The sequence below is a fragment of the Felis catus genome, chromosome B1 (assembly GCF_018350175.1).
Source record: "Felis catus isolate Fca126 chromosome B1, F.catus_Fca126_mat1.0, whole genome shotgun sequence".
Taxonomy (NCBI): domain Eukaryota; kingdom Metazoa; phylum Chordata; class Mammalia; order Carnivora; family Felidae; genus Felis; species Felis catus.
This window is the reverse complement of record NC_058371.1, coordinates 84,582,183-84,607,382: the sequence shown is the minus strand read 5'-3', so window position 1 is coordinate 84,607,382 and position 25,200 is coordinate 84,582,183. Positions and strand designations below refer to the sequence as shown.

Here is a 25,200-nt window from a genome sequence, read left to right as displayed (position 1 = left end):
ACTAAAAATACCAAAACACGTACAAAATTGTATATGTTTAAAGATGATTACCCTGATGCTGATTGTGTAATATTGAAAATTTTTAATATTTCTAAATGTCCAACTAAAGAAAGTTTAATTGAAGTATTATTCTACACATTCATTAAATTTGGATTTTGAAAGATGTCAAATGACCTGGGATGTCAATATAAGTGCAAAGGGTGTATATTATCTTTATGCTCTTAAAAATATAATTTAAAAATACATTTCAAAAAGATTTTCTATGTACAGTATACTCACTACAAGGAAAAGACTGGTGCTACACTTAACATTTATTATCTTTTAGTGCGAAGATTACAAGTGATCTTCATGTCTCTGTGTATTTCTATATTCAATTCAAGTAGGAGAAAGGATGCATGTGAGAGGGAGAAAGTAGGAGGGAGGGAGGGAGCGAGAGAGAGAGGGAGAGAGAGAAAGGAGAAAGGGGTTTCCCAGGCCAGAGCTACATTTGATCACAATTACACCTTCAGAAAGAAACACAGGGAAGGTTGCTGGGTGATGGGAGCAGACAGGAAGGGACTTGGTGGTGGTGCCCATTTATATACCTTCCAGGACAAAGAGTGTTTTGATAAAAATAGTAGTTATTTGATGGGGCTATTGAGAATCTTGACACATGATATTATATAACCCTAATATTATTAAACATTCAAATCATATAACACACGGCTGGACCATATTAAATTTGTTGAATTTAATATGGTGAGGCCTCCTGACAACCGAACAGCTGGCCTCTGTTCAGGACAGCCCAATCTCAGCTTGTTCACGCTAATGAAAACTTTATCGTGTAAATTATCTTAAATTAATTCTCACAACACTTAAAAACTGGGGTATGCTTCTTATCATTTTATAAATGTGGAAACTGCAGGTAAAAATGGACCTGTCCAAGATAACACAGAAATGAACAGTGAATCCAGTATTCGAACCCAGATCTCTCTCCCTCCCTTCCACCTGCCACAGCACCCCCATCTCTCTCCAAAGCCCCATGTTTCCAGAGTAAGCTTACTGCCTCCCATATGCCAGGCCCTCATCTCTAATCCTAAAACTAGCACCACGAAATAGGGATTGTTAAACAAACAAAAACTCTGTGTTCTCTTCAGTCCCAGCTCTGAGACCTTTATTTATCTGATTTCTGGAAGGCCAACCATCTGGAAGTACCACCATCTTGTGAGGACATAGAACCACACCTGACACAGCTTGAGAACAAACACTCACTAATGCACAAATAAGTGTGCTCAAGTACAAAGGAATTATTCTAAAGGAACTGGAACTTGAATTGAACATGGAAAGTCTCCTTGAAGGAGAAACCTCTTGAGATGGTCTTTGAAAGAGGATTTGGCTTAAAGTCAGCAGAAAAGGAGCTAGTGAGATATATTTGAAGTGACAGGAGGAGGCGGCAGCAAAGTGATGCTTTTTTTTTTTTAGGGCCAATATAATTACACAAGATTAAAAAGAGAAACGAAACTCAGTAGAACAGCTAATGAGAGACTTTTTAAATAACGGCCTAAGGAGTTAGTATCTGATTTTATAGGCAATTACCTTAAGGTTCAGCTGTGGTTGACATCAGTATGTAAAGTTGGTGTCTGATCTTTTCTTTTCCTTTGCAAGTCAAAGAACACTTTATCATCCATTTCTCTCCGTGTTAATTCAAAAAGCTACCCAATAAAGTTTGTGTTTTACCGTTTATTTTGAAACTTTTTTGTTGAAACTGTAGGTGCAGACATGATTTTTTTCTCCATATATTAAAGAATATTGAATTCAGGCTACACAAAAAAAATCAGATGTCTCAGTTATAAAGCTAAATACAGGTTGACAGAAAAAAATTCATTTCATACTTAAAGTAATATCATAAGACTATTTTAATTGACCGGGTCTCCTCACAACCATGGTTGTTTATTGATTCAGTCTCCAAGAAAGTATATGTAAGTCTGTGTGTGTTTTATTGAAACACAAGTAGAATTAAGGAAATGGCATTGTATGCTATTTCTCTAGCTATATTTCCTATAGCAACAACTGAATCTCTTTGAACCCAAGTTTTGCCATGCATAAACTGGAGATCATAATTCCTACCATGTTGACTTTAGTTGACAAGAGTATGCAAGCCATAGGGTGGACAGTGAACAATAGAGTAATTGTTAATTATATAGCCAATCCTCAATGAGCTTGCAATACATAAGGGAAGACGAGGCTTTTCTAATAGTGATGGATTCAAACATTGGATTCACCATTTAATTTCTATGTGACCCTGAACAAGTTTATCTCTGATTTTCAGTTTCCAAATGAATAAAGCACCCACCTACGACCACATTAGATTGTTTCACAATTTTATATTTTCCATGTTTCATCAAGCTGATAACACAAAACAATATCTCAGTGAGTCCACATCTGTGAGATACGTTTGCATGACTAATGGTACTCGCTTAAATCTGTTTGAGACTTTAATCCCAGAATTCCTTTTCTCTCCATTTTTGAGTGCATAAGAATTAGCACACATCTAGCATGAAAATTCCCACTAAGAAATCACAGAAAAAAAAGCTAGCCAATCAAATATGCTACTGTAATATTATCTCAAAGTAAGTGTAATAGAAAATTCTAGCAAAGTTTTTCATGTAGGGTTTTCTGTAAACCACTATTTGCAGTTATATTAATCTACAAGATCAACCACAAAACATTGCAAACTTCTCAATGGTAGCCATTATGTCTTATATTTTCCCTTTGGAAAAGAGGGGCTATACCATGCTATGTCTGTATAATCTGTGGGGTGTGGGAGGTTCAGAGTGCAGTTAATCCACACATGCTCGTGAAGGGATAATTTGGTAACATTAGTTTTAGATCCGTTAAAGTCTATTTCAAATCCACAAGTCTTAGATTTCACAAACTAAACTTAGGTATAAATGCAAACAAATGTAAATTTGAAAGAGAGGATGTGTATTTTTGGGGTGACATAAGCAAACGTGGCGGCAAGGCTCCCAACACAATTTACATACCCAGAATTACTTATTCTTGAAAGTACCTGCAGACATCATGTGTAACTATTTCCAGCACTTCTTCTGTTTTCACCACTTTGAACATAAAAGTTAACTTTGTGAACGTAAAATTTTCCTTTGCCTTATCTATAACTTCATTTCTTATTCATGTTTTACACAGAATAAGCCAACTCTTCCTTTTGAAAGCCATTTTTCAGGAAAATGGGCATTCAATGTTTGCATGAATTTCTGACTTTATGTAATCTATAGTAAATTTTGAAATGCTTTCTTGGAATATAGCACATTTTCTGTGTGCTATATTGGATAGGAATCCAAATAGGTACCATATTACTCCTATCTAAAATTTGCTATGCTGTTTTAGCTATATATATGAGAGTGGTTGCTTTTGTGGTTTATGTAATTAATGCAGTGTTTGTGACAATACTATCTTACATTGGACAAATGCTGGTGTTTGATGGGTCCTTATGCGGAATATTTTGGAATATAATCATTATTGTCTCTTTTAAGACTTACGGCTGAGGAATTTTAGTAATATTCTTAGCACTTCTCAAGGCATTTGTTCTGAGGCCTGCCATTACTTGGATATATCATTAGATGTGAATCACCTAGTTTCTCTATGCCCCAGTTTCTCTCAAAGTAGAAATATAGTGAATTTCCTTTTAGAATTTTGTAGGATTAACACCTCTTCTTGGCGATGTTTTTTAGACTCCTTTAACCAGAGCAAGTGTGACCTAGGTTTAAATTTGAAATTCTCCAGCCAAATTTTATATGAGGACTTCTTAATTTTAATAAAAAATAAATCAAGTTGTAAGTAAAGTTTATTACAAAAGAAAGTAATGTGTCTTCAATAGTACTTTGCTGGTGTGTTTTTTGGAATATAAATTCTGTAAAAGATAAAGAAAAAAACACACACACCAAATTCTGTAAAAGATTACTTGGTATTCTACTTTAAAATGGTTCTTAAACCAACAAATTTGTGAAAGAAGCCAAACAATATTAAATAGGACTTTTACTGCAGGGTTCTCCAGAAATTTTAGTATATTAGTAGTCATTTTGGACCTTAAAGAGAGAAAAATTTTACATTTTAATGAGATCTAATTATATCACCTTTTTTTTTTTTCTTCAGAGTTAGTACCTTTTGTGTTCTGTCCAGGAAATCTTAACTTATCTCAAGATTGCAAAGATTTTATTCTATTTTTTTTTCTTTTAAAGGCTTATAGTTTTAGTTTTTATATTTAGGTCTCTGCACATTTTTATGTTCGTTTTTAAGAATGATGTATGGGGGCGCCTGGGTGGCGCAGTCGGTTGAGCGTCCGACTTCAGCCAGGTCACGATCTCGCGGTCCGTGCGTTCGAGCCCCGCGTCAGGCTCTGGGCTGATGGCTCGGAGCCTGGAGCCTGTTTCCGATTCTGTGTCTCCCTCTCTCTCTGCCCCTCCCCCGTTCATGCCCTATGTCTCTCTGTCCCAGAAATAAATAAACGTTGAAAAAAAAAAAAAGAATGATGTATGTAAATAATTTTTTTTCAACCCAGTTGAAACCCTAAAAAACCCAGTTGGTCCTATTTCGTTTGTTTTCCTTTCATTTTTTTTTCACTTTGGCACAGCTGTCTAGTCCAATTGACCATATGTATGGACTTTCTTCTCACCTCTTCATTCTGTTCCATTGATTTGTCTGTCAATCGTTATGCCATTACCACATTGCTTTGGCTTTTATGGCCTCATGGTAAATCTTGATAGCCGGGAGTATAAATCCTCCAACATTGTTATTTTTACAAGAGGAGTTTGCCTCTTCTAGCTCCTCTATATTTGCATATCAATCTTAGAATCAGCTCACCAAGTTGTAAAAGAAAGTCTGCTGAAACTGCATTGAATCTGTAGATAACATTTGGGGAAAATTGTAATGTTAACAACAAATCATCCAAGTCATGAGCATGGTATCTCTCCAGATATTTAGATGAAGTGTTGATAAACTTTTCTGTAAAGGGCAAAGTCGTAAATCTTTTAAGTTTTGCTAAATTTTATGATCTCTGCTGCAACCTCTCAACTGTAAAAGCAGTCTTAGCCACATGTAAACAAATAGGTGTGACTATATTCTAAAAACAAAAGCAGGCCACCACTGTAAGCCACAGTTTGCCAACCCCAGATTTAGATCATCTTCAGTTTCTCCCAACAATATTTTGTAGTTTTCAGAGTACATGTCAGTAAAATTATGCATAAGTATTTTATGTTGGATGCTTTTGCAAATTACATTTAAAAACTTTAGATCTCCAATTATTCATTGCTGTATACAAAAATATACTTTTTGTTTTTATATTTATCTTGTATCCTGTGACCTGCTAAATTCAATTATAGTTCTACAAATATTTTTTATGGGTTCCTCAGGAATCTATTGTCTGCAGTTTATCTATTTTTTTCTGATATTTGTGACTTTCTTTTTTTTTTTCTTTTTCTTTTTTTTTTTTCTTATTTGATAGCCCTGCTTAGGATCTCCAGTACCAATTGAATAGAGCAGGCGTATTTGCTGATTTTAGGAGTAAAGCATTCATTTTTCATTATAAAGATATTAGCTGTAGCCTTTTTTAGGGTTCTTTCTATTTCTGGTTTGCTGGGAGGTTTTCTTATAGCTAAATGGTGAATTTTGATAAATGCCTTTTTTTCCCCTTTATTCAATTAATGTGGAGAATTATATTGATTGGCTTTCAAAGATATTTCTGTGTAGATTTCTCTTCATGTAATATCTTTGTTTTTGACAGGATATTTCTGCCTTCACAAGTTGAGAGGTGTTTCTTTCTTTTATATTTTCTTAAAGGTTTGCTTATAACCTTGTATAAAGTTGGCAATATTTTTTCTTAATTTTTTATTAGAATTTTCCAGTGAAGCCATTTGGACCTAGAATTTTCTTGGTGGGAAAAATTTTTATTATGAATTAAATTTCTATAATAGATATAATTAAAACATTTTATTATTATTATTATTTTTTTTGTATGTCAGCCTTTTTAACTTATGGCTTTTAAGGAATTTGTCTCTTTCTTTTAAATTGCTAAATTTATTGCCATAAGTTTGATGAGGGAGCATAAAGTAAGCTGAGGGCAAAGTACAGGCTAACAGCACCCCTTTGTGCCCAGGTGGGATATGTGTGATATTCCTTGGACACTCCTGGCTGCCCAAGAACAAAGGAAAGGAAAGAAAGCAAATGGTTGACTGACAGAGACCACAGTCATGCAGGACAGGAGTCTCCTTCAGTTTACAGATAACTTAGTAAATTGCAAGAAAAAAGCAATCTTATCTATAGCCTAATCTTCAGAAACCTATAGACTCCATTTCCTGGAGCCCCAATATCACCCTCATCAGGATGTAAGGGGGTTTAAGTGCTTGACAAGGTGATGTGGGAAATAAAGCCAAATGAAAAATTAAATTCCCTTTCTGCCTATTAGCCCATTGACAATTCCTTGAAACAGGCATAGTGACCCTCCTCTAGGAGCTCAGCTGCCTCGATGATGACTTTGCTGCGGGCAAAAGGGAGTCTTGGCTTAATGTTATCCTGACTCCTCCCTGCTCCCCACCCCCTCCTCCCCCCCCCCCCCCCCCCCCCGCCTCCACCCAGGATCCTATGAGTTTCCTTAAACACATAATTATTTTGCAAACTTCCTTTATCTTTAACCCCCAAGTATATGTTGGCAATTATACTCCAACCATATGCCCCTGCTAAACATCTGAAGGTCTCATGACTGAGGCTTTACTAAACAGTAATAAATGGTGTTTTCCTAACAGCTAGCCCCTCAAGATCCTGGAAACCTTGCTTCCAAAATTCCTTAGAGACCTATGCTATTACCAAACCCCTCCCAACCTGAAGGTGTATAATCAATCTCTCTTCCCAACACCAGTGCAGCTCTTTCTGCCTATGGGTCCTGTCCCTGTGCTTTAATAAAATCACCTTTTTTTGCACCAAAGACATCTTCAAGAATTCTTTCTTGGACATCGAATCTGAATCCCCACCATCACCCCAAAACCTCATCAAATTGTTTTAATATTCTTTATTTTTCATTTATGTATGCAGTATTCATTGTGATGGCTCCTCCTTTAATATAGATATTGATAATTTTTTGTTTTCTCCCTTTTTTCTTGACCAATTTAGGTTGAGAGTTACAATTTTATTGATCTTTTCATTGTAACTTTTCTCATTGATATTGTTTTCCATTGCATCTCGTCTTTATTATTTGCTTCCTTCTCTTAACTTTGTCTTGCCTTTTTTTTCTAGATTCTTAAAGTAGAAGTTTATTCTATTGATTTTACCTTTTTTACTTGCAATATAAGTATTGATAATTATAAATTTTTATCTAAGAACTATGTTAGCTGCATTCCTCAATTTTTGGTATATTTTGTATTCATTATCATTCAGTTCAAGGAATCTTACAATTTCCTCTGTGATTTATTCTTTAATCCATGGTGTAATTAGAACCTTATTGTTTAATTTAGTAAATTGTCAAAACACACTCTGGGAAACTGGTAAACACTACTTTTTACATCTAAAATATATATACTTGGAATGTATATATATTTTCCAAGGTGGAAAATATCCAGAGGTGAGTCATATATACATACATATACACTCATATATATATATATATATATATATATATATATATATATACATATACATATATATACATATATATATACATTAGATTATAAAATATACTTATAAATCTAAGTAAGGTAATTAATGTGCAAGATTTTGATAAGATCAACCTTTAAAGACTGTTCAGAATAATATTGTTAGTACATTAAATCATCTCTTGGCTCTATTTAAACTCTTTCTCCCCTCTACTAAGCACCAAAACATTTAAGAATATGTCTGTTCTTCTTATATATATACATATATATATAGAGAGAGAGAGACATATCTATCTATCTATAGATAGATATCTATTTATATCTATATATATTATATACATCTATGTATATCTATATCTATATATCTATATATATCTATATAATATATCTATATATATATATATATCCCAAAGGAATATAGTAGGTTTGGATTCATTCCATGGAGTCACTGAGACCCAAGATAGAATGGTGTAAGTGTGCAGGATATAGCTTCAGAATCAGAGCAGCCATGATCCTACAAGTCAAGAGGGCCTTTGGTTAAGGACATCATTCCTGATGCAGGATAAATACTTATAAATGTGATAAAAGTTTCCAAGCATACCAGTCTCAAATAAATAAAACACATTAGCAGAAAGAATTACTATAATATATATTATTAAAGAAAACTCGATTCTTCTATACAGGACAAGAAAACAATGAGATGGATAAAGCTACTACTAAGAAGTGTTAATCATAGATAGTAAGTGGTCTAGCAGCTTTTGAGATATGGGCAAAAATCATAGGGTGTGTATTAAATACAAATAATACATAAGTGAGTAGCTTATGAGGCATAGGCAAATTTGTAATATGTGTTAAAAATAGATAGTAACCAAATAAACGTTGAAAAAAAAAAAAGAAAGGGGCGCCTGGGTGGCGCAGTCGGTTAAGCGTCTGACTTCAGCCAGGTCATGATCTCGCGGTCCGTGAGTTCGAGCCCCGCGTCAGGCTCTGGGCTGATGGCTCAGAGCCTGGAGCCTGTTTCCGATTCTGTGTCTCCCTCTCTCTCTGCCCCTCCCCCGTTCATGCTCTGTCTCTCTCTGTCCCAAAAATAAATAAACGTTGAAAAAAAAATAGTAAGTAACCTGAAAAACATGTTAAAAATGGGTAGTATAACGAAACATAAACAAGAACAAAGATACTACTTATAGATAGAAGGGATAGAAAGTCATAGTTATGATCATGACTTTCTCAGCAGACATTTTTATAGATCATCTTTAAATTGGCCATTCATTGGTGATATCCAGTATAGTCCTGGTCTAGCGTTACATGTTCTGTGTCCATAAAACGTAGTTAAAATCCATAGCTGTTTAGGAGGCTAATTGGAAATACACATCTTCACTCCAATGTCTCTAATAGAGCAAGCGTGTGTTTTGGTCCTAGATAACTTTCATCGGTGTACCCCATCCTTATTCAAACCTCAATTTCGGTCTTCACCACTACACCATCATCAAAGAAGGAAGATGTGGCATAGAGAGAGAAAAAGAGACAGAGGAAGAGGTTATATGAACACTGTATTATCCAGGATTTGGGTTAGTGAGGTCTTTCACCCATGTACTCTATCGTTAAGTATGCTTAACCTGGTGCCTGGGGTCTCTTCTTTTGCTTCTCATTGTGAATTTTAGATTGATTTAATAAATCATGTTGTTTATCTTCATTTGGCCAGAAAGGCTTTTCATTCTGATTCTTCCAGGATAGTAATTGGAGGCTACCGCTTCATCAAGGTAATTGCCCATACAACAATAACTATAATAAAACTAATGGTATTTTAGTAGATGATTATAAGCCTTTTATTGGCATATTTGATATTTGTCAAGAGTGCTTCTGAAAATTGATTTTGATAAATGTTTTGAATAAATTTTAGTGAAAAACTCAATAAAAAGTGATTATAGTGTAAAATATATATGTAGATCACAGAATTAAATTATCAAATTATTTCACACTTGCAAAGAAGTATTATGTACATTTATACACATATACATATATAACGTGTGTTGATATATGGATTTGTATGTATATGTATATATGTGCATACAGATACACATATCTACATGTAGATTTCTAAGTTCTCAGATTTTGATTCTAGCCAGAATTAATTTTATTTATTAAAAAAAATTAACGTTTATTAATTTTTGAGACACAGAGACAGAGCACGAGTTGGGGAGGGGCAGAGAGAGAAGGAGACAAAATCTGAAGCAAGCTCCAGGGTCTGAGCCATCATCACAGAGCCTGATGCGGGGCTCATACCCACGAAGCGCAATTCATGACTTGAGCTGAAGTCAGACACTTAACTGACTGAGCCACCCAGCCTCCCTGATTCTAGGAAGAAATTATTTCTCACCAAAGTAAATTCAACAAACATTTACTCAGGGTCTATTTGCCAGCCACAGAATCAATATCAATATCAATGTCAGTTTGACATTTTTTTTTTTTTTTGTCAGCACGTATCATTGCTATTGACTTTGGATCACATCTTTTACATGTTGTAAAACGTGCATAAAATTAAATTATAGAGTTAATTCAAGAAGATGTGTATTTTCCATTTGCATTTTCCAAGTACCTGTGATGAAAAGTAAAATCCCTTTTACAGTTAATCATTGAAATAAATGCCATCACAATTCATATTGTGTACATTTATGATATGCTTTCACTATAAATCTAAGTAAAGTAAGTAACGTTTTTTGAACTAAATTTTGATTAGTGAGTTCAGCCTTAAAAGACCACTGAGCACAGTATTGTCAGTTCATTAAATTATCTCTCAATTCTACTTAAACCCCTTCTCTCCCACTTAATAAGTACCCAAACATTTAAGATTCCATATACATTAACATATATGAAGAATTAAGGATGTTATTATTTAATTGCTTATAATTCACCTGTGGCTTGAAAGTAGGTGTCCCTTCTCCTTTACCATGGGTACATCTGACCTTTCAGTTCAAACAAAATCACCTGTTTCTAGCAGGAACCAGTTCTGCAGTGTCTAATCTGCTCTGCTAGCCTTTTGCCAGTCACTTTATTCAGATATCTGTTTTTAGTGGGACTTCCACATCCATAGTAGTTTCATTACAGAAATACAAGGAGATCAGGAAGCACACATTCATGGAACTGGTGAGTTTCCTTCTTAGTGGTAGTGACAATTACTCCAGAACAAACAAGATGAGACTGAAAGACACTGACTGGAAGTCAATGTTTTTTTTTTTTTTTTCTCAAGAACCCTTCCCTTCACAGGGTAGTTGTCAATTTAGAGGCAGCAGAGGGTAGGGATGTATACTTAAGCCAGACCACCTAGGTTCAAATCCTTGTTCGCTAGTCAGTTGTATATGACCTTAGTCAAGTTGTGTAATTTCTCTGGGTTTTGGTTTCTCCACCTGTTAAATGGATATAATAATAGTTCATATCTCATAGCATTGCTGTGAGAATTTAATATTTGAGATTCAGCGACACAGTAGGAACTATAAGAAGTGTTAGCTAGTATTGCCACACCTCTGAAAAAAACGCAATATAACAACTTCTTGAAAACTTAACTAATCTTTAAGAGAAAGATTATCCTATTATCATGATCACCAAAAAAACCCAAAAAAACAAAACAGAGGTGGGGAGCAACCTTGAGGTAAAGCTGCATTTCAGGCATGTTTTAATCAAAATGGAAACTTGAGGGGTCCTGGGCCAGGTTTTTAAAGACCCAAAGGCTGGGGGCTTCTGGGAAGATGGTGGCACAGGAGGATGCTGAGCTCACCGCATCCTGCAGATCACTTAGATTCCACACACACCTGCCTAAATAACCCAGAAAATTGCCAGAAGTCTAGCAGAACGGATTCTCCGGAGGCAAGCGTAGACGAGAAGCCCACGGAAGAGGGTAGGAAGGGCAGAGAGGTGGTGCGCACTACACGGACTGGCGGGAGGGAGCTGGGGCGGAGGGGCGGCCCGCCGGCCAAGCAGAGACCCCGAGTCTGACTTGCAAAAGCAGAGGGGCCGGATGGAGTGTGTTCTGACAGCAAGCGGGACTTAACATATGGAAGGTTATAAGTTAACAGATCTGCTCTGACAACGGGAGGGCTGGAGGACAACAGGAGGGAGAGTTGTTGAACCCCAGACAACAGAGTGCAGCTTGGCGGGGAACAAAGGCGCTTGCCAGCATCATCTCCCTTGCCCATTCCCCAGCCAAAATCCCAAAGGGAACCAGTTCCTGCCAAGGAACTTGCTTGCACCTCACAAACACCAAACGCTGTGCTTCTGCGGATCCATCCTTCCGGCGGGTCTGACTCCCTCCCGGTGCCGCAGGGCCCCTCCCAAAGCGGATCTCTAAAGGAAAAGCAAGCTAAGCCTGACCCTCCAGCCCCTATGCACCTTGCTGATCCACCACAGCTAATATGCCAGATCCCCAGAACCACAGGCTGGCAGTGTGCAAGTAGCCCAGACGGGCCATGCCACCCCACAGTGAATCCCGCCCCTAGGAGAGGGGAAGAGAAGGCACACACCAGTCTGACTGTGGCCCCAGCGGTGGGCTGGGGTCAGACATCAGGTCTGACTGCGGCCACACCCACCAACTCAAGTTATTCAAGACAGCACAGGGGAAGTGCCCCGAAGTCCCGCACCACTCCAGGGACTATCCAAAATGATGAAACGGAAGAATTCCCCTCAGAAAAACATCCAGGAAATAACAACAGCTAATGAACTGATCAAAAATGATTTAAACAATATAACAGAAAGTGAATTTAGAATAATAGTCATAAAATTAATCACTGGGCTTGAAAACAGTATAAAGGACAGCAGAGAATCTCTTGCTACAGAGATCAAGGGACTAAGGAACAGCCAGGAGGAGCTAAAAAATGCTATTAATGATCTGCAAAATAAAATGGAGACAACCACGGCTCGGATTGAAGAGGCAGAGGAGAGACTAGGTGAACTAGAAGATAAAATTATGGAAAAAGAAGAAGCTGAGAAAAAGAGAGATAAAAAAATCCAGGAGTATGAGGGGAAAATTAGAGAACTAAGTGATGCACTGAAGAGAAATAATCTACGCATAATTGGTAATCCAGAGGAGGAAGAGAGAGGGAAAGGTGCTGAAGGTGTACTTGAAGAAATCATAGCTGAGAACTTCCCTGATCTAGGGAAGGAAAAAGGCATTGAAATCCAAGAGGCACAGAGAACTCCCTTCAGACGTAACTTGAATCGATCTTCTGCACGACGTATCATAGTGAAACTGGCAAAATACAAGGATAAAGAGAAAATTCTGAAAGCAGGTAGGGATAAACATGCTCTAACATATAAAGGGAGACCTATAAGACTCGTGACCTATCTCTCTACTGAAACTTGGCAGGCCAGAAAGGAATGGCAGGAGATCTTCAATGTGATGAACAGAAAAATATATGCAGCCAAGAATCCTTTATCCAGCAAGTCTGTTGTTTAGAATAGAAGGAGAGATAAAGGTCTTCCCAAACAAACAAAAACTGAGGGAATTCGTCACCACTAAACCGGCCCTACAAGAGATCCTAAGGGGGATCCTGTGAGACAAAATACCAGAGACATTGCTACAAGCATGAAACCTATGGACATCACAATAACTCTAAACCCATATCTTTCTATAATAACACTGAATGTAAATGGATTAAATGCGCCAACCAAAAGACATAGGGTATCAGAATGGATAAAAAAAACAAGACCCATCTATTTGCTGTCCACAAGAGACTCATTTTAGACCTGAGGACACCTTCAGATTGAGAGTGAGGGGATAGAGAACTATTTATCATGCCACTGGAAGTAAAAAGAAAGCTGGAGTAGCCATACTTATATCAGAAAAACTAGATTTTAAATTAAAGGCTAGAACAAGAGATGAAGAAGGGCATTATATAATAATTACAGGGTCTCTCCATCAGGAAGAGCTAACAATTATAAATATCTATGTGCTGAATACAGGGGCCCCAAATATATAAAACAATTACTCGCAAACATAAGCAACCTTATTGATAAGAATGTGGTAATTGCAGGGGACTTTAACACTCCACTTACAGAAATGGATAGATCATCTAGACACATGGTCAACAAAGAAACAAGGGCCCTGAATGATACATTGGATCAGAAAGACTTGACAGATATATTTAGAACTCTGCATCCCAAAGCAACGGAATATACTTTCTTCTTGAGTGCATATGGAACATTCTCCAAGATAGATCACATACTGGGTCACAAAACAGCCCTTCATAAGTATACAAGAATTGAGATCGTACCATGCATACTTTCAGACCACAACGCTATGAAGCTTGAAATCAACCACAGGAAAAAGTCTGGAAAACCTCCAAAAGCATGGAGGTTAAAGAACACCCTACTAAAGAATGAGTGGGTCAACCAGGCAATTAGAGAAGAAATTAAAAAATATATAGAAACAAATTAAAATGAAAATATAACAATCCAAACGCTTTGGGATGCAGCGAAGGCAGTCCTGAGAGGAAAATACATTGCAATCCAGGCCTATCTCAAGAAACAAGAAAAATCCCAAATACAAAATCTAACAGCACACCTAAAGGAAATAGAAGCAGAACAGCAAAGACAGCCTAAACCCAGCAGAAGAAGAGAAATAATAAAGATCAGAGCAGAAATAAACAATATAGAATCTAAAAAAACTGTAGAGCAGATCAACAAAACCAAGAGTTGGTTTGGAAAAAATAAACAAAATTGATAAACCTCTAGCCAGGCTTCTCAAAAAGTAAAGGGAGAGGACCCAAATAGATAAAATCATGAATGAAAATGGAATTATTACAACCAATCCCTCAGAGATACAAGCAATTATCAGGGAATACTATGAAAACTTATATGCCAACAAATTGGACAACCTGGAAGAAATGGACAAATTCCTAAACACCCACACACTTCCAAAACTCAATCAGGAGGAAATAGAAAGCTTGAACAGACCCCTAACCAGCGAAGAAATAGAATCAGTCATCAAAAATCTCCCAACGAATAAGAGTCCAGGACCAGATGACTTGCCAGGGGAGTTCTACCAGACATTTAAAGCAGAGATAATACCTATCCTTCTAAAGCTATTCCAAGAAATAGAAAGGGAAGGAAAACTTCCAGACTCATTCTATGAAGCCAGTATTACTTTGATTCCTAAACCAGACAGAGACCCAGCAAAAAAAGAGAACTACAGGCCAATATCCCTGATGAATATGGATGCAAAAATTCTCAATAAGATACTAGCAAATCAAATTCAACAGCATATAAAAAGAATTATTCACCATGATCAAGTGGGATTCATTCCTGGGATGCAGGGCTGGTTCAACATTCGCAAATCAATCAACGTGATACATCACATTAATAAAAGAAAAGGTAAGAACCATATGATCCTGTCAATCGATGCAGAAAAGGCCTTTGACAAAACTCAGCATCCTTTCTTAATAAAAACCCTCGAGAAAGTTGGGATAGAAGGAACATACTTAAACATCATAAAAGCCATTTATGAAAAGCCCACAGCTAACATCATCCTCAATGGGGAAAAACTGAGAGCTTTCTCCCTGAGATCAGGAACACGACAGGGATGCCCACTCTCACTGCTGTTGTTTAACATAGTGTTGGAAGTTCTAGCATCAGCAATCAGACAACAAAAGGAAATCAACGGCATCAAAATTGGCAAAGATGAAGTCAAGCTTTCACTTTTTGCAGATGACATGATACTATACATGGAAAATGCGATAGCCTCCACCAAAAGTCTGCTAGAACTGATACATGAATTCAGCAACGTTGCAGGATACAAAATCAATGTACAGAAATCAGTTGCATTCTTAAACACTAACAATGAAGCAACAGAAAGACGAATAAAGAAACTGATCCCATTCACAATTGCATCAAGAAGCATAAAATACCTAGGAATAAATCTAACCAAAGATGTAAAAGATCTGTATGCTGAAAACTATAGAAAGCTTATGAAGGTAATTGAAGAAGATATAAAGAAATGGAAAGACATTCCCTGCTCATGGATTGGAAGAATAAATATTGTCAAAATGTCAATACTACCCAAAGCTATCTACACATTCAATGCAATCCCAATCAAAATTGCACCAGCATTCTTCTTGAAACTAGAACAAGCAATCCTAAAATTCATATGGAACCACAAAAGGCCCCGAATAGCCAAAGTAATTTTGAAGAAGAAGACCAAAGCAGGAGGCATCACAATCCCAGACTTTAGCCTCTACTACAACGCTGTCATCATCAAGACAGCATGGTATTGGCACAAAACCAGACACATAGACCAATGGAATAGAATAGAAACCCCAGAACTAGACCCACAAACGTATGGCCAACTAACCTTTGACAAAGCAGGAAAGAACATCCAATGGAAAAAAGTCTCTTTAACAAATGGTGCTGGGAGAACTGGACAGCAACATGCAGAAGAATGAAACTAGACCACTTTCTCACACCATTCACAAAAATAAACTCAAAATGGGTAAAGGACCTGAATGTGAGACAGGAAACCACCAAAACCCTAGAGGAGAAAGCAGGAAAAGACCTCTCTGACCTCAGCTGTAGCAATTTCTTACTTGACACATCCCCAAAGGCAAGGGAATTAAAAGCAAAAATGAACTACTGGGACCTTATGAAGATAAAAAGCTTCTGCACAGCAAAGGAAACAACCAACAGAAGGCAACCAACGGAATGGGAAAAGATATTTGCAAATGACATATCGGACAAAGGGCTAGTATCCAAAATCTATAAAGAGCTCACCAAACTCCACACCCAAAAAACAAATAACCCGATGAAGAAATGGGCAGAAAACATGAATAGACACTTATCTAAAGAAGACATCCGGATGGCCAACAGGCACATGAAAAGATGCTCAACGTTTCTCCTCATCAGGGAAATACAAATCAAAACCACACTCAGATACCACCTCATGCCAGTCAGAGTGGCTAAAATGAACAAATCAGGAGACTATAGATGCTGGCGAGGATGTGGAGAAATGGGAACCCTCTTGCACTGTTGGTGGGAATGCAAACTGGTGCAGCCACTCTGGAAAACAGTGTGGAGGGTCCTCAAAAAATTAAAAATAGACCTACCCTATGACCCAGCAATAGCACTGCTAGGAATTTACCCAAGGGATACAGGAGTACTGATGCATAGGGGCACTTGTACCCCAATGTTTATCGCAGCACTCTCAACAATAGCCAAATTGTGGAAAGAGCCTAAATGTCCATCAACTGATGAATGGATAAAGAAATTGTGGTTTGTATACACAATGGAGTACTACGTGGCAATGAGAAAGAATGAAATGTTGCCCTTTGTAGCAAGGTGGATGGAACTGGAGAGTGTGATGCTAAGTGAAATAAGCCATACAGAGAAAGACAGACACCATATGGTTTCACTCTTATGTGGATCCTGAGAAACTTAACAGAAACCCATGGGGGAGGGGAAGGAAAAAAAAAAGAGGTTAGAGTGGGAGAGAGCCAAAGCATAAGAGACTCTTAAAAACTGAGAACAAACTGAAGGTTGATGGGGGGTGGGAGGGAGGGGAGGGTGGGTGATGGGTATTGAGGAGGGCACCTTTTGGGATGAGCACTGGGTGTTGTATGGAAACCAATTAGACAATAGATATCATATATTGAAAAAAAAAAAAAAAAGAAAGACCCAAAGGTCAACTAGTTCTTAGCCTGTGTTTCATTCTTAGGATCATAAATAAGGTCACAGTCATGGACTTTGAACTCTGAATCAGATGAACTAACTGGTAATTACTGCCATGTAGTCTCAAAAGCTATAGGAAACACTTACTAGTAACTTATTTTATTTATTTATTTTTTTAGTAATTTATTTTAAAGACAAATAACCCAGTTAACAAATGGGCAGAAAACATTAATAGACACTTTGCCAAAGAAGACATCCAGACATAACAGACACATGAAAAGATGCTCAGTATCACTAATTATCAGGCAACTACAAATCAAAACCACAATGAGATACCACTTTACACTTGTTGGAATGGCTAAATTTAACAACACAAGAAACAACAGGTGTTGGTGAAGTTGCAGGAAAAGGGGGACCCTCTTACACCACTGATGGGAGTGCAAACTGGTGCAGCCACTCTGGAGAACAGTATGGAGGTTCCTCAAAAAATTAAAAATAGAACTACCCTATGATTCAGCAGTTGTACAACTTGGTATTTACCCAAAGGATACAAATATATAGTTTCAAAGGGGTGTGTGCACCCCAATATTTACAGCAGCATTATCAACAATAGCCAAAGTATGGAGAAAATCCAAAAATTAAACAAACAAACAAACAAACAAGGATAAAGAACAAACTGAGGGTTGATGGAGGTAAGTGGGTGAGGGAGGTAAGATGGGTGATGGGTATTAAAGAGGGCACTTGTGAGGAGCCCTGGGTGTTGCATGTAAGTCATGTATCACTGAATTCTACTCCTGAAACCAGTCTTTCACTGTATATTAACTAAAATTTAAATATAAATTAAAAAATAAAAAGACAACTGCCAATTGGCAAACATTGCCTTTGGAAAGAAAAATCAGATAATAAAAATGTATTGAGCTGTGATTTTATTGTTAATTATTTAAATTCAAAGAAAGGTTATTATGGTCACTTCTATGAGGTTTAGTTAATTTTAACTTCTTTCTACATTATAATTTTATGAATTATGGTAGTTTCAAATTATTTCATCAGTCTTGGTCTTTGTTTTTAATTTATACAGTGGAATTTACTTGTTCATTGGTGTGAGGAATTTTCAATATCTTGCCAAACAGCCTGTGGCAACTGAAAATACAAGTTGCATATATTAGACTTTTCTCTTTGAGTGTAGTGCAACAAAAACAAACTGTGCTGAAAACCCAACATCATTGAATTGCAGGCACTTCTATAACTAATTCAAAATAGTTTTATTTTCTGTAATTAAGAAAACAAATTTGACCTATCTATTTAGGAGGCAAATAGTACAGCAAAGCCTATCTCATGGCTGTAATCATTTTCAATTTCACTTTATTGTTATTTATGTTTTTTATCTCCCCAACGTAACTAAATGCTTTATATCCCATTCAGCCCATCTTGGTTTAGAACTCATATATATTAGTTTGGTCAATATTTGTAGACCAGTTTTATTATTCTTATGTACTCAGATTACACTAAAACTCAGGTTTATGAAGAAAATCCCCATCAGTTTTCCAAAGCATTGTGAAAACCTCTCTAGTAGCTCATGGTGGTCACATGGTCAAAGTATGCTGTCGGACATAGATGCCCCTTAGCCCTGTGGGCAGCTGGAGCCCATAGGGTAGTAAGCCCTAGCTAAGAGCAGCTTTCTCCAGTGCTCCCGGGCAGCCGGATCACAGCAAGTTCCGAGATGGGAGGTGTCCTCTGGCAGCAATGATATCTGGCTCTGTGTGGCCATGAGATGTCATACTGTCTGGACATCTATTGCAGCTCCCAGCTGCAGAGTACACAGCATCTGTAAGTGTGCTGAAGGAGGTATGACAGGAGCCCACTTCGCAGGAGCCCAAGAAGCTCTGCTTCAGTCCAAGTTGACGGTAGGACACAGATCCGCTCCTCCATTCCTAATCTGCATATTCGTGTATACACAGTGTCCGCCTTTTGTGGCCACCATCTTTGTTACAGAATCCAATCCCACGCAGGCCTGCTCTCACAATGAATGCCCATTCTGCAAATTAGAGCTTCAGCAATTGCTATGAAAAAGTCTGAGTAGATTTGAGATCCTTGGCATTATTACAAGAAAATTCAACACTACATTGTCTCGGACAGAAAAGAATGCTCGATTTCTTTAACTATCATTTACAACTATGGTAAATTTTTGAAGTGTTAAAATGGTCTTTACATGTTTATATATCACTTATTTTGTTGATAGTGACTATCTGCAGATGAACTTTTTCATAAAAATGAAATTTTTTTTATGTGGAATTTTATGCACATTTAATATTTAAGTCACTTCTAATATATTTCTATTTTTTTAAACATATACTCAATTGTAAAGGAAAGATGGTTAAGTGTTTATTAAACTCCAGGAGCCATATCCTTTTTTTCTGTGACATGACTGGAAAATTTGGGGAAGCACTTTTTATTAGGGATTTTCGGTAATTCAAATGTGTTCAAGGTTTTCTCCAAAGTGTTTCCAAAACTGGGCAGGAGGTCTTTTCTGATGACTCTGTGTAGCATAAAGATCACTCAGCTTCAGAGAACCTAGTCCCTTCCTTCAACTGTAAAATATTATAATAACATTTCACACGGTCCTATTTGATGGGACCATGTGCAGTGTAAGACTAGACTGGAAAAGTAATTTACAGGCTGGCTCATTCCTTCCAGTTTACCCTAACTCCCTAGTCATCCAGGTGTCTTAACTCCGTTCTAATAAAACTTCAGAGGCTATCTTCTTACAGCCTGCGCCGGGCGGGTTGAGGGGCTGGTCTGGAACAGTCGCCCAACTCGCTCCTACACATTTTTTCCCTCGCCTGTGGGCCACTTGGGTGCACGCCACGCGCCCAGGTCTCCAGGCTTCTCTGGGGAAGCCTCCTGCGCCAAGCTAGGCTGGGTGCGTGCGGCGGGTGGTCTCTGAGATTTCTCGCTTTCCCTGCAGGTGCCCCAGAAAGTAAAGGCCGAAATGGGGGGCAGGCGCTCCCTGCCTTTGTCCAAGCTCTCCCTCCAGGTTTTGCGCCCCAGGACTGGGCAGTGGCGGAAACCTGCGGGGCGTCCCAGCCCTGGGGGCGTGGAGCTGCAACACCTGGGCAGTCGTTCAGGGGCTGCTGCCATCCCGCCCCTCCCCCAGCCTCCTCTGAAGATGTTTATCTTGCCCTCTGCTCCTTGCTCTTTTCTCTTTCACTTTTCTTTTCGCTGAGGGTTGGGACTCCCTGGGTTCAGGGCGCCCAGGGGAACCCCAGCTGACTCGCTCTTTGTAATCGAAGCCCAACGCCAAGGCAGCGAGCCGGGTGGCAGTTCCCGTCCGGCTGCGTCGCTCGCCGCCCCCCAGCCCTACAGCCGGGACTCGATGGAGGTACAGAGTTCTGCTTCTCCGCCTGTGGGGGGGGGGGGGGGGAAAGGTGGTGGTGGTTGAAAGGGCGATGGAATTTTCCCCGAAAGTCTACGCCTCGGGCCTCTCCCAGCTCCGGGCGGACCTACCCATTTCCCCCCACCAGCTGCGGACCGGGCCGCCCCGCCCTCTCACGGGGAACACTTAACCGCGACTTCAGTTTTGCGTTGCACTACGTGCAGAGGTTTTCCCCCTTCTGACCCTTTATTCCTCCCGTGGGCTCTCCTCGCCATCCTCTGCTCCCAGAGGAACGCAGATTGCTGGTCTGCTTGCGGGTCCCGCGCGGCTCCTCCGTGCGCTTGGCTCTTTCGGTGCTGCAGGCAGCGGGTCAGCGGGAGGCAGCGCCCGGCGCCGGTGTCTCCTCTCCGCTAACTCCGCAGCTGACCCGCGGAGAGAGAGGGACGTGCGCCTGCCTCCCGCCCCAGGCTGCCCGTTTCGGAGAAGACGCGGTCTGGCAGCACTGAGCGCTGAGTTCTGCACCTAACCCAGCTCAGAGAGTTCTAAGAAAGGTACCGCAGCTCCCCGCTTCTTCCCTGCCCCCTCCCACACTCTTTGCGGGTCAGCTCAAATGTGTCTAGGACCCTGCGGGTTGGTCTCTCCCTTTGCTTGCAAAATCAAGTTACCCTCCCCTTCTTTGATCAGGAGGACGGACACTTGTCCTCCTAGGGAGAGGAACTTGCAGAAATGGTTACTGATGGGCACTCAGGCCTGGGTCTATGTTATTAGTTCCAGCCTTGATCAAGCCACTCATCTCTTGGAAAAGCAGTATTAGAAACTTGGAAGAGATACAGGAGACTTAAGCTTGCAGTAAAATCCTTATTCAAGATGGATTTAAATGAAAGTCCAGTTAATTTTTTTCCAGTGTTACTGAGACTGCATTTTGCGAATGTTTACAATTCATTTTAATTGAACTATGTAATTCCGTGCGTTGAAGACTTTGATAACGTCAGCGTATCCATAAAGCAAGATGATTCTTAAACGATGCTTATAACAGATTCTTAAACAGGATGCGTCAGAAGTTTCAGAACTGGAAGTAAAGTGGTTTTCGCTAGCTACTTTTCCATTATGTTTTTAAAACTACTTTCTAATGTTATGGCAAGGGGCATGCCATCTACCTGTAACTGATGGGCTTCCTCATCTTGTCAGTGTGCCTAAAATAAAAAGGTTTTATTGACTTGATTGAATGAACAGATAAGGTCCGGGTGATCGTGGCCTTCAGCAGTGCAGTGGCTGTGTGGTGGACTATTCCACTGAAAGCATCAAGGTACAATATGGATCAAATTTTAAACTACTGTTCTTTTATTGAAAAGCAGTGTGGTGGGCATGGTAGACAGAGGAAGGAGGCACAAAGGAAAAAGCATAAAGATATAGAAAAGATATAAATATATCATTGTTTATATAAAGATATATAAAGAAGGAACTGAAGAAAAAGCAATAGCCTTCTTAGACTTAAAAAGCGATGAAGAATTTAAAATTTTACATAATCAAGTTAAGATATCTCAGAAAGTTCTAAAGGTTTGTTGTGATTGTGTTTTAAGGTCACATTCTTACATCTCTCCCTCTGTTTCCTCCTCTCAAAATTTTAGTCATACTCAGAATGGCCTTTTCCTGCAGTATCATCTGCTCTGTGACAGAGTGACCCAGAGGAGTTAGGTTAGTCACTGGTCCTGAATCTCTAGTAGGCAGTGTTCCTATACTTTGATTTTTAATTGTTTGTCTGCCTGTCTGCCTGTCTGCCCGTCTGTCTATCTATCTATCTATCTATCTATCTATCTATCATCTCTCTCTCTCTCTCTCTCTCTCTCTCTCTCTCTATATATATATATATATATATATATATATATATAAAGTAAGCTCTGCACCCAATGTGGGGCTTGCAGTCACATCCTTGAGATCAAGAGTCGCATGCTCTGTGGACTGAGCCAGCCAGATGCTCCTTCCCATACTTTGGTTCACTATTCTCTGCCGATTTGGAGTGGCAACTCTAGAACCTGGTTTGAAGCTGTTGTCCTGGAGTTTGGAACTTTACTGCAGATTATTGGAGGACTTAAGAAGAACAATTTGATGATTTTCTTTTCATCAATGAGATTTGTATATAAATGTCAATAGCTATATTGCAAGACACAATATTTGTCAATGAAATACAAGTTTATAATCTTTTTTGGAGGATGGGGAAAATCTGTGGTTTAACGTTTATTGAAATAGAGTTCGATAATTGAAGGCTTTTAAACCCTAGGAGGTTCTCCATCTCAGGTTTGCTGGCTCTGAGTAGATTTCAGGAAGGATGTGAATGAAGCCCTGAAATGTTGTATGTAAGTGGATTTTTCTGAAGAAAATATCCACAACTCTAATTAGGTTTTCAAATGTCTCTTGGACCCCAAATAGTTTTTAAAACATTTTAAAACTTAGAAAACTGTCCTTTTTTTCATTTCGCTCTTAGAGTTGACTGTTAAGTTTGTTCATTAGATAACTATTCTTTTGAAGGTTAGTTAATGATAATACAGAGAGTGCTGTCTTTTGGCCAGCAACTTGAATTATGGGAAATAATATGAATCATAGCTAATACTTGTTGAGTTCTTAGTATGTACCGGACATTGTTCCGAGTATGTATGTATTTTTAAAAATCATCATGATAAACTTAGGTGGTGGTACGGGCTGTGTTATATGGCCGAGAAAATGGAAGCATAGGGTAATTAAATAACTTTCCCAAAGTCACAGAGCTAGTTAAGTGGTAGAGCTGGGATTTGAACCTGGACAGATTTCAGATCACTGGTGTTTATAAAGGATGATACTTCCATAGAAGTATTTCCCACAATTTGTCAGTGACAACTATCTACTACTTCATTTTGATGCAGTTTTATGATAGAAGGTTGGTTTTCAAGTAATACTGCTTATACAGTACTTGCATGATTGACTTCATTAATGATACATTTAAAGAGTAGCTTTATGATCAAATAATATTCGCATGAGTATTTATTCGTGTTTGGTTCCTTGGAGAAATTTCTCTTACGGTTCCTGAATGAAAACATTTGTTTAATTTGCATCAGTTTTTGCTGATAGAGCATGACATAGGTACAGGTGGATTGATCAATGTCTGAATCTATCGATCTAACCATTCATCCATCCAAGTAGAAAGGTGGGATTCATGGAGAGATCAGAACAGAAGCCTTTCCCAATTATATCACAACCGAGGTGGTGTAGTCAACTATTTAAGAAGCCTTTTCACAGGCTCCAATGGTATGAGAGTTGGCAAGAAGCCAGCTTCTTTCCTTAGCTCAGTATTAGCTCTTAGATTTACTTATTCAGTGATTGCAGATTACCACGTGAGGCTTTTGAGGTTGAACAATGCTTAAGTGCTTGCTGCTCTCCTATTTGAATGGATTGAATGGAAAAATTCCATAGGAGAGAACATGTGTGGTTTTAGCTAGTACTGCGATGTATTTACTACTAGCTATTTAATGGTGAGTTTTACTAATTAACTATTATTAATTATATTAATTACTATTTATTACTTCACTTTTTTTTCAGGTTACACTCAGTGTTGGAATGAAAAATAAATAAGGGGCTGTTTGATCTCATTTCAATTCAGCAGTGTTATTCATATATGTTTTATGTCTGGAGGCAGGGCATATGTATACATATATTTTTCAGTGTTTTATTCCAGAGTCCAGTAGTGTCTTGCAGGTCATCTTTGGAAGGACCAAAATATACGTAGATCTGCTATCTATCTATCTATCTATCTATCTACCTATTTATCTCCATGTATATTTTGTATATAGACCATATAAATATGGATTAAAAAAGTCTGAATGCCTGTTAGCTGATCATGTTCTAAGAATACATAGTTGATTGTTTTCCAAATACTAAGGTTTCTCCAAGTGCTAACAGGCTGCAGAGGGGATCAGGAGAGTGACGACAGTATTTTGTTAAATAGAGGAATTGAAACTGAAAATGATCCTACAAGAAGAAAATATGATCAGTTGTAAGGTTGGTGGGGGGAGGCTCTACTCATCAGAGTGACATAGGAAAGCAGCCCTGTGGCACATGCCATGATCCCTTGTATCATTTCACTCTCACTGGGCATTTCGTTCATGTACCTTCTAATAGAAACTCGAGAAATGAAATACTCCTTGTGCACTGTTAGCACTGACCCCAGTTATTCTTTAACTGAACATTTTATAGCTAGAAACTTTACAGTATATTTTCCCCACTTATTTTCTTTTGTACATATCAACAACAAAAAGTATATGTTTAAAAGTTTTAAAATAATGTTAAAATTATTCTTTATGTTATTGTAAAGATTATTAGTACACAGGTAACCAGAGTAATTCATTTGAGTTTTGATAATTATGAGGCATAAAACTATATTGTATCATAAGATGTGTATCATAAATGTAGACCTGGGTGGTGTTGATATCAATGCTTTGATTAAGGCAGGTTTCTCTAATACCAGTTTTTCAAATTGCTCCTTTATTTGGCACCCTGGAGAAGCAAGGCACA

The 25,200-nt window shown here is 38.3% G+C and overlaps 1 protein-coding gene across 2 annotated transcripts in view; it reads left to right on the top strand.

Moving 5' to 3' along the window:
* Positions 1-20,531: 20,531 nt before the first annotated feature.
* IL15 (interleukin 15) overlaps positions 20,532-25,200 on the top strand; it is a 78,399-nt gene continuing 73,730 nt past the window's right edge. Inside the window, exon 1 of one of the 2 annotated variants that reach the window (XM_006930830.4) lies at positions 20,532-20,664. The gene's annotated coding sequence lies outside the window, so the exon portion shown is untranslated. Of the gene's footprint in view, positions 20,665-21,077; positions 21,210-25,200 lie in introns of those variants that run through there. The other variant, XM_006930831.4, reaches the window with a different exon arrangement.